The 10811-nt window shown below is 56.1% G+C and overlaps 1 long non-coding RNA gene across 2 annotated transcripts; it reads left to right on the top strand.

Annotated features, from left to right (window-relative positions):
• Positions 1–100: 100 nt before the first annotated feature.
• Positions 101–10245, top strand: LOC113922989. 2 transcript variants are annotated; one of them, XR_003520131.2, is made up of 5 exons: positions 101–638; positions 2984–3195; positions 3411–3546; positions 3874–3950; positions 9816–10245. It is a non-coding gene; the product is annotated as an uncharacterized LOC113922989 (long non-coding RNA). The 2 variants fall into 2 exon arrangements; XR_003520132.2 differs by lacking the exon at positions 9816–10245 and adding an exon at positions 4259–4388.
• The last annotated feature ends 566 nt before the right edge of the window (positions 10246–10811 follow it).

Here is a 10811-nt window from a genome sequence, read left to right on the forward strand (position 1 = left end):
ATATGGCATGAGAGTTCCACCCAGTCACCACCATCACCCAGACAACAAGCTGAACACACGGAATTCTGCCCACGGGGGCCACTCTGTACCCAGAGGGGAAGGCTGGGTGCTCAGGAGGCAGTCTGAGCTGACGGCAGAGGTGGGGGCCGGGTTGGGGGAAGCCATCTGGCCCGCTGCTGTCATCTTCACTCATGTGCCTCCCGAGTCCAGATCCCCGGCTGACCAGGGACACCTGCCTCTCCCACTTACAGTAATTCCCCTCCCTGCCCCCAGCCCAAGGTTGGTGGCACAGAGCCGGCGGCCAGCAGGCAGCCAGGTGCACACCCAGCCGAGCCCCTGGAACAGGAGGCCCTGCTTCCCAGGGCCTCCCCTCCTTCCACCAGGGCTCACACTGGCCACCCCGGCCTCCCCCATCGCAGCCACCTCCGTGGGACTCCCTGTGCCCTGAACACCTACTCCCCATGAGGCAACAGTGTCTGGGCAGCCGGGGGAGATACAGAACCAGCTCCTCCTTCATCTAGGGATCTCTCAAGGCCTGAAGGGGGCTGTGGTTCCGAGACAGCCCTCCGTTCTGGGAAAGGAAAAAGGCAATCACAGGTCCCTGGCCAGGGTGCCAGGGTGAACTCCAGCTCTCTCAGGTAAACATGGTAACCGGGATTGTGGTGCCCTTGGCCCCATCCTAGTGTCTGAGATCCCATGGGAAAGACCTGGTAGAAATTCCGTTCCTACACTCCACCCCTCACCTCCAGATCTTCTGCAGAAGCGTCCTCAGGCAAGGAAGGTGTGTCCTCCACCAGCCAACCAGGCCTCTGGGAGACCTTGATTCTAAGCTTAGGTCTACACGTCCTCACTATAGGATCTTGAAAAGTTACTTCTCCCCTCTGTAACTCAGTTTCTTCATCCATAAAAGAAGGTGAACCAGATGGCCTAGAATCCCTCTGGCCATGGCCACAAGTCTGAGATTTTTCCCCCTCAAGGATGTTCGGTGAATCGTGGAGGGTCTATCACACCCTTTGTCAACAAGATCTTCCCCATACAGACCCACCATAGTAGGACAGGGGTGGTCATCGCCCTTTTAGGGGGCAGATGATCCCAGCCTTCCCTCATGCACTCCCTTGGTGCACGCCCTAGAAACAAGCCAACTTCCCATCCCCTATGCCGCCCCGCTATACTCCCAGCCTTGCTTGAGCTATCTAGCCCCACCCCATCAGCACCAGACTATGCTGCCTTGGTAACCGTGGTCATTCACCCACACCCTTGCCCCTCTCCTCCCACACCAGCCCATGCTGGTGTGGCCCAGGCCCAGAGTCCCCCAGCCTATCCTGCTAAGAAAGCCTGGCGTCCCCTTTTCCCACCCCCACATTACCTCCATCACTGAAGAAATCAGATCTCCCCAAGTTGAGCAGCACCTCACCTGCCACCTCTGTAGGGCTTCCCCCTCCGTCCCTGAAACCACATCTGCTTAGGGCAGCTCCACACCCACCTCTGCCCCCCAGCCCAACCTGCTTGAAGGCCCCAGAGGTGTACAGAGGACAACAGTAGAGCACTTACCAGTCTGGATGAACCAACAGACCTCGGACAACAGTCAACCATCCCTTGGGCCCCCAGGGCCTGGCAGAAGGAGCTGGGACACCAGAGAGGGACCAGGGCTGGCTTCTGTCCATGGTGGAAGCCTACAGAGGGAGAATCAGTGTGAGTGCGGAGGAACCAGTCAGCAGGGACATTCCCTGGAGGCAGCACAGCCAGGAAACACAGGAGTAGGAACAAGGGCAGGACCCAGGCCATGAGAGGCAACAAGCCAGCCCAGGGAGTTCCCTGCGCTGGCCAGCAGAACCTGGGGGCACACAGAACCCCAGGCAAACAGTTCTTGGGGATGTGGGACGTGATCAGGAACTGCTGACAGTATCTGGGCCATCTCAGGGCCACAGAGATACATGCCAGCATCCAGCCCCTCAGTCTCCTGCCCCACTCCTGGGTTGTCGGCGGTGGGGAGGGGAGAGGGGGCTTCAGTCCAGCACTTGGCCCTGCTGTGCATAAAAGGGCATTTTGTAGGCGGAGAAAAGGGAGCTACTGTGAGGACAGGGCAAAATACCCCTCTCTCCTTAGAAGGCTCCAACTTGGCCCCTAAAGCCTCAGAGGACCCCACAGGGCAGGGGCTCAATTGCCCCATCTCCAGGCAGCTCAGCCTTCTAACCAGAGCAATGGGGACTCCCAGGAAATATTCTGTGAAGGCACTCCAGTCCCCAAACACGAAGACCCAGCTTGAAGTGAAGTGGTTAAGGGCACAGACGCTGGATCCAGATGCCTGTGTTCAAATCCTGGCTCTGTCACTTGTCATCTTGGGCAAGTTACAAAATCTCTCTGTGCCTCATGTTCCTCAACTGTGAAAATGACAATCTGTAATTGACATCTCTGAAATTAACAACCACAGAGCTATGGTGGGGCTTAAAATGAGTTCATACGTGTAAAGGACATAAAAGAGTGTCAGATACACATATGATAGCACTACCATTATCAGGAGAAATTAAATGAGGACACATCAGAGCCAGCCCCAGACCCTGGTTTTTATTTCAAGCCACTTCTGGGCACCTGGCCTCCACTTCTGGAGCCAAATGTGAGCACCACCCTTCCAGCCTTGTTAAGCTCTTGTCCGACCTCTCACCAGTGCCACAGCCTCCTTCAGCCAGGGTACTCCAGACCCCGTATCTCTCCTTCCCTTTTTCCACCCTAATTCAGCCCTCTCTCTCAACTGAGCCCCAGAGTGAGAGCAGGACCAGGTGCCCTACAGGCCAAGATGAGGTGTGGGAAAAGAAAAGCAGATGTTCCCATGGTGGGAGGTAGAGGGAGTAAGGAGGAGGAGGAGGGCCCCGGGCGGGGGGGGGGGGGGTGATGGGCTTCCTTGCCCTCCTGACCTCTGCCCCAGGGTCCTCGGGTTAATGGAAGCTACTCTGGACCATGGTACTTGGATTCTCCTCTTACACAGCTACCAGCACTCCCACGCTCCTGTGGGTGTGATGGAGAGCAGGGAGTGAAGGTGGCAGGAGAGACAGGGAGGGGAGAAGTCGAGAACACCTGGAGGGCTTCCAGCCCCTCACAGAAGGCAAAATCAGGCTTCAGACCTGCCCTGGCCCACAGGCTACACCCGCTTGCCAGAACGACACTGTCATCTTCCCACACCCCGGAAACAGGTCTGCGGTAAGGCTCCACGCTCCCCTCCACAACCTTCCCTTCTCTCCCTACCAGTCCACAACTGAGGAGGAAGGGCAGGAAGGGCCAACACCTGCCACCACAGTCAGGCTGGCCCTGAGCACCCAGGTCTTCCTGTCTCTGAGAATAGGGGCCAGAGTCGGCGACCCAGGTCATGCCCAAAAAGTGCTTCATAACATCTTAGAACCCATCTCCTGTCTCAGACCAAAATTCCCTCTGCGAGCACTGACTGAGGGCCTACTGTGAGCCAGGCAGTGAGCCATGAACCACAGGAGATCTGAGAAGGAGCAAACCTACATCTCCGGGCCCCAGGAGGTTCCGATGGGGGAATGAATCAAGGTCAGTTACACTCAGCACTGTGCAGAGAGCGAACCTAGGGCCGATGGGGGCTTGGAGGAGAAAAGTGTGATGTCCCCTAAATGGCGTGGGAACCTCAGGCCAGACCTCAGGACGCCGTTCTCGCTCCCCCTCCCTTGCTGTGCTCCAAGCACATGGGCTTACTTTCCCCCCGTCAGACCACTGCTTTGGCTGTTCCTTTTACCAAGAAAGTCATTGCCCAGTATGTCTGTATGGTTAGCTTCTTCTCAGCAATCAGGTTTCCAGTCCCATTCCACCTCCCTGGAGAGCGTCCACCCCCACCCCCACCTATTAACCTATTTTTATTAGCTCCACAGGACTAATGCTGTTTACTCGGCTGTCTCAATCTCGGCAGTCTTCAGTCTCCCAAACAGAGCTCAGCACTAGTAAGTACTCAGGAAGTATTTGAGGAATGTGGGAGAAGCGGACTCACGCGTGCCTGCATCAGAACTGGGCTGAGAGGACCAGCCAGCTGCTTGGAAGGAGGTGGGGAAAATGCTGGAGCTAAGGAACTGGCCCTTCCATTAGAGGGCAGGTCCAAAGTCTGAGGGTTCATCCCTATGCCGAGCTACAACCCTGACTCCAAAAGCCCCAGGCCTGGATCCCAGCTCTGCCTGGGCCCGCCGGAAACCTCCTTCCTTCCCCTCCTTCCTATCAAGTATTTGTCTTTTAACTCCACTCCTCCTCACCACAGGACATGGCTGGCAGACCCTCTGCAGCCCCGGTGCCTTCCTGGATGTAAGCTCTGCATGGGCCAAGTCCCCACCCAGAAATGAGCATATTACTAGTATTAACAATAATAACAGCAGATAATATTTACTGAACACCATGTGCTAGATACATTACTAAGCACTTTACATGCACTTTCTCATTGCAAGCTCACAACACTATGAGGAAGCAGTTACCATAATGAACATTTTACCCTACGGGAAAACTAAGGCACAGAAATACTAAGCAACTTGCTGAAGGTCACACAGCTAGGAAGTGGCAAAGCCAGGATTAGAACCCAGGGGTCCCGACCAGGGAGCCCCAGGCCAGGCATTCTTCTTCCCCTCCTAGACTCCTCTAGTGGATAGAGGTCTCAGATTGCATGGAGCAGTTTGGCAGCTAACACCAGAAAGCAAGTGGGAAGCTCCAGGCCCTGGGTTCCTGCGCCTTAGAGCCAGGCACTAGGCCTGAACTTTTTTTTTTTTAAGATTTTATTTATTTATTTGACAGAGAGATAGAGAGAGAGCACAAGCAGGCAGAGAGGCAGGCAGAGGGAGAGGGAGAAGCACACTCTCCACTGAGCAGGGAGCCCGACGCGGGGCTCGATCCCAGGACTCTGGGATCATGACCTGAGCAGAAGGCAGACGCTTAACCGACTGAGCCACCCAGGCGCCCCTAGGCCTGAACTCCTGAGCTAATTTTCCTCACTCCAGCACAGGCCCCAATATTTATAATCAGTCACATTCATCTTGTTCATCTTGGTCCATCCTTCTACCTGGCTGCCATCATTTGGAATCTTGATTTTATCCTATTGTACACCTGTCATTCCCCTTGGCTCTAGGCCTTTACAAAGAGTCAGTCGGCTTCCCTTTTAAGTTTTCATTCAAGTCACTGATCTAAACATTGACTTGGAGTGGGGGTAGGACCACGGTTGCAGCCGCCACTGAAGCCCCTGTCCAGGCTGTTATCAGCACCCTTTGGGCACAACTGTTATGGAGACACCTACCTCTGCCCAGCCTTCCTTTTCCCAGCATGCCCGAACGCTAACTAGCCCCCAATCCAAATTAATGCTTCACTGTAAATGCCACTTCTGCAGCATTTCTAATCCCAGGTCCGTTCCTGACTCTACGAGACCCTCTCTGGGCTCGATTTCTTCACTCAAACCCAAGAAGGGGTTGCACAGGGCGAGTCTGGTCCCTCCCCTCCCGAACTCCTGGAACCCATTCCCCGCAGCCGGCGGGGAAATGGAAGGAATTTCTCCTGCCTGGCCACCTCCAGCGCCCCTCGCGGGCCAAACCCCACCCTTGGCCGGCCGGGGAGAGAAAGCCTTGGCCGCCGCACTCGGGGGCTGACTCGGAACGAGCGGGTTCCTCTGGGAATCCAGTCCTTCCCTCCCCGCACCCAACACTGCCCCGATCCCCAGCAGGACGCCCAGCGTGGCTCCCGGCCCACCCCACTGCCTACGCGGAGACCCCATCCTTCCCGGGCCTCTCCCGGGGGCCCCCTCCCCTCCTCACCCAGCCCCCCCTCACCTGGCCCGCCGAGCTCTGCTCGCCTCTGCACCCCCGCCTTCCGGGGTCGCGCACCAGCCGGCGGGGAGCTGCTCCGCACCGCAGGGGCGCCCAAGCCGGGAGGCCGGGGGTCGCGGGCGCCGCACGGGGGCCCCCACCAGTTCCGCCGCCGCCGCCGCGCGCTCCTGCAGCCGCGCCGCCGCGGCTCCGAGCCCCCCACCCCGGGAAGCCCCCCGCCCCGCAGTTCCGGCTGCGGCCGCGCCCCCCGCCCCCGCAGCCCGCGGCCGCCAGCGCCGCCGTCCCAGCCCCGGGCGCGCCTCCCCCGGTGGGCGGGAGGGGACCGTGACGCGCGCCCATTGACGTCTCCGGAATCCCGGCGGCGGCGGCCGACGCAGCCTCATCAATGGGGCTAAAAATAGCGGCGCCCGGAATAGCCGCGAGCGCCCCGCCCCGCGCCCCCCCCCCAACACACACGCCGCACACCCAGTTACATAATCCGCCTCCCTGCGGCTGGGGTGCGGAAGCTGTTTTTCAGGTGAGGCTTCTGTGGCCTTGCTAGCACCTTCCGAGGCAGCAAACCTGGAGCTGGGTTATAAATTTACCCGGGGCTTCCCCGGAAGAAGAGATGGGAAAAGTGAGGCCCAGAGAGGCCCCGCGGTGGCCCAAGGTCACACAGCAGTTAGGCTAGCTTAAGAGGAGAGGGCCCTGGCCCTCTGAGTCTTGGGCACCCCCACCAGCATCGATTGGTTGGCCTGCATGCCACCCCAAGGGCAAGAAACCCAACTAGCAGGGTGCCCAGCTTCCACACAAGATGGCATCTTAGACAGAGAGAGGGGACTTCTTGGGAGGGTAAAATTTCTCCTGCAGGCGGGGAGTACAAGGCTGGGGCAAGGCTGGTGGTGGATTCACTGATCTATCTGTTCCCACCTACTGTGTGACCAATGGCAAGTCACTTCACCTCTCTGAGCCTGGGTGATATTATAATATATAATATTACCCACCTTCTCTGGTTATCAGGAGATTGAACAGCTGTGGAGGTGCCTCCTACACAGTAGGCACTCAATAGTTACTGTCTTCTCCTTGCTCCCCTCTAGGAGTCAGACTTCCCCCAATCCACAAGAGTGCTTAGGGCAGGAAATACACAGAGGCTCCCCACAGTGGCCAGGAAGCCAGTGAGTGGCCCACCCTCTTCGGGCCATAGTCTCCAAGCACAGGTCTCCTCAGTAAGAACCTTCCCGGGGGTGGGAGTACTCAGGTCTCTCTTTCACACCTGACTGGAGCACTCTTTGGAAATGGAAGAGAACTACCTTGTCCAGAGCAAATCCTTCTCCCCCAACAGCCTCGAATTAGGAGTGGCTGGTTCAGGGAAGCCAGGCCAAGGCTGGAGCAGTGGGACTGGGGGGCTGACTGGGTGGGGTTGGGTTGCAGTGTCTGCTTCTGTACCACCAGGCGGGCAAGGCTATTGGGGAATAGCCATTAGGCAGGGCCCCAGTCCTGGGCTCTGCTGCCCCAGCCACCAGGCCCTGCTTTTTAGAGCCACCTTAAATTACAAGCATGCCATCATAACCCCCAGCACCCAGGCCAGGCCCCACGCAGCAAAGAATCTCTTCTGCATTCAAAACTCTCCAAAAGAGGCCCCACACCCCCACTCAGCCCTCATTCCAGGGGCCACATTCCTCTCCCCACCCCCCTGTCCACCCGCAGAAATCCTTTCCTGGACATGTCCTAAACTGCTGCAACTCAGAAGCCCCTTTCTCTCATTCTTCATAATGATCCCAAGAACCTGTGGTTTGTCTCAAAATCCAGGTTCTTCTCAGAACTTTTACATTTCTTTCCCAGATTCGAGTATAGGCGGACATAGAAATAAAGAAACAGGGTTCAAAATGGCAAGGTGGCAGGGGCTGGGGTGGGGAGGGGGCTTGGGGCTAGCTCCACCTTCTCCTTCCTACCCCAGCAGCTCCTTCCTTCCAAATGGGTGTTTTCAAGAAGCCACTACCCCCACCCTCTCTTTTTCTTTTTCCAGAAATCTAACTTTTGAAATACATTTTAAAAATATTTGCCTGTGTAGGAGAAATACATTTATTTGGACAGGAAGGATAAAAAAAAAAAGAAAAAGAAGGCTTGATTACCAGTTTTTCCATGAAGCCTTCCAGCCCACAGAGGTCTCTCCCTTCTATAAATACTTTAGCACAACTTGGCTTTATTATATATTCTCCTGTTTTATAATCAAGTAAAATATATACTGAAATATGTAATGCCGAAACACACACACACACACACACACACACCTGTGTGGCCTTTGATGGCAGGGTGAGGTGGTAGAAGGAGCACGGGTTCAAGAGGCTGGTCCCAACTATTACCAACTGTGTGACTTCAGAGAAGTTACTCACCTTGTCTGGGCTTCAGTTTCTTCATTTGAAACAAGAAGATGAAAACATACCGATGTCACAGAGTTGTCATGAAGAGTGTATCTTTGGTAGTAGATAGAAAGAATGTAGCAAGGAGTCTGGCCCAGAGTAGCTGACCTGCTATTTCCGTATAGGAGGCCTTGGGGGAAGGCAGGCCTGGGGAACTTGTCCCGAATCTGCAGATGCAGAATACTCACCTAGCTTTGCCCAGCTGGTATGTTTTATCTAGGGACTTGAGGTGATGGAGGCAATGTCACCTTTTAGTGTCATTACAGATGTCCAGCAGATCTCAGCCCCCTTGCTGCCTCCTTGACCCAGGTCACTCAGCTAGTCAGTGTCCAAGCCAGGACCACAGCCAGGTTTTCGGACTCCCAAACCAGTGCTCTAGCTTCTACCCACCATCTTGTTCCTTCATACCCAGCCCCTCTTCTTGCTACACAAATTCCAGGAACTACCACACAAGCCCCTTTTGCAGATGGGAAAACTGACAAGAGAGAAGTCCAACCACTTGCATGGCTCAGGAGCTAGGACTAGAGGGGAAAACAGGCCCCCTGGCCAGTGCTGTCACACATTCTGGGAAATTCCTAAGGGAGTAGGGCAAGATCTTGCTGCAGAAATTTGCTTCCTAGTCTGATGGGTGGGTGGGGGGGGGCGACAGGACACAGAATAGTTATGAAAACATTGCCAGAGGCCCAAAAGATGGTCTCCAAGAGTCCCCCAGCTGGCACTGGGATAGGAATCTAGAGGGTTAATCTGAGAGGTCTCCCTTGAAGAAGAGAACAGGGGGCATTCACTGTGTGAAAGGAGAGGACCAGGCAAGACAGAAGGGAGGGCATTGAATGGAGGAAAAAGGGTCACCTGGAAGTTCTTAGGTATGCATGGGGTGGGGGCAGGGTTGAGAGCCTGGGGGTGGAAAGCCCCAGGACCCAGATAATCAGCCAGACCCCTGGTGGTCTTCCCCACATGCCCCTCCCTCTCACAGTAGCAAAAACCCTAGATCCAACTCCATCCAGTCAGGGAGACATCATCGCTCCTCACCTGCATCCTGGCCCACTGGGGCTGGGGGTAAAAGTATGTCAAGGGGGTTCCCCAGCCCATTCAGGCCTAGAAGGGGCTCCCCTGCCCTGGCCCTGAGAGAGGAGAGGGGCTGTGGAGGGGATTCCCTTCATGGGTCCCTTCCTCATCCTGAGAATCAAGAAAGACTTCTCTGGGTTCCCCCTCCCGGTTTTAGGAGCAATTAAAGGGGAAAATGCGGACACAAAGATAGGGCAGGGCTTTCCCGGGGCTCTCTCCGGGATCAGGGGCCTCCCAGGGACACCATTCGGATGGGGTTACGGGGTTACGTGCTCTGAATTACATAAGGGTGAGGAGGCCTGGCTGGGTGCTTTTCTGAAAGTGCCTCAACATTTGCTTTTCGCTGGTTGCCATGAGAGGCCGTCAGGGCCGGCAAGAAAAAGTGACCAAGGTCACCAGGCTGGAAGTGACAGAGCTGGAATTAATACCAAGATTGCCCCTAAATCCAAGCCAGGCTCTTCATTAAAAACAAGCAAAAATCCTCCATAACTTCATTTTTTAGATTACAAAATCAAACAGGCTTGTTGTAAACAAATGCATAATTTTACAGATCTCCGTGATTTACGAAGCGAGAGGCTGGTAATCAACTCCCGAAGGAGGAGAGTTTGGTAATCCTCTGGTGTCTGCTTCCAGATTTCTCTGCACGTCGCCAGAGATCAGAACTAGCCCGGCGGGCCCTCCCCCTGGGGCCGGGACCGGAACGCCAGGCCGGAAGGAACAGGGCTGGGCCCCGCCGCAACACTGCAGCCCGGGCCGTACCCCACGCCATTCTCCCGGGGGCGGCCGCGCTACCGCGCGCCGGGCCGGGCTGGGCCGGGCTGGGCCGGGCTGGGCCGGGTGGGGCCCGGGGAAGCCGCTACGTCACGAAGCGGACGGGAGGGAGCCCGCGCCGCTCCAGCCAGGCTTCCATTACGTCACCCGGCGGCCCGGAGCCGCCGCGGGGTAGACTCCGCCGCAAACCATTGGCTACCTTGCGGCCCTTCCAACCAACAGCACGATTGCATGCAAATCGGCCATGGGGCGTTTGCTTCCCTCAGAACTGGTGTATGCAAATAGACGCCCTCGCGAGGATGGGGGCGCCCACGGATGAGGCAGAAGAGGGGTCCCAAAGTCTGCAGGGGGCTGGTTTGCGATTAGCCATCCCAAATCTGGTCCAGCCAGTCCTCCGGGGAAAGGAGTGGAATCAAGGGTAAACTCCCTTAATTCTTGAGCTGTCTTCCCGGTGAGACCCCTTTTCTTAAAGATTCAGTGAACCTAAGAAATGATGCAAAAATTATTTAGGTCAACTTGGAGATGAGGAAAAGGAAGAAATAAGAAATAAAGAGATACAGGGGCCCCTGGGAGGTTCAGTCGATTAAGCCTCCGACTCTCGATTTCGGCTCAGGTCAGGATCTCAGGGGTGTGAGACCGAGCCTCCTGGGCTTGGAGCCTACTGGATTCTCTCTCTCTCTTCCTCTCTTTCTGCCCCGCCCCCCCAAAAAACCAAAAAAGAATAAAGAGATACAGGGAGCTAGAACGCACTTTGGGGAACACCTAGGCCAAACCC

This window comes from Zalophus californianus, chromosome 9, assembly GCF_009762305.2.
Source record: "Zalophus californianus isolate mZalCal1 chromosome 9, mZalCal1.pri.v2, whole genome shotgun sequence".
Lineage (NCBI taxonomy): Eukaryota > Metazoa > Chordata > Mammalia > Carnivora > Otariidae > Zalophus > Zalophus californianus.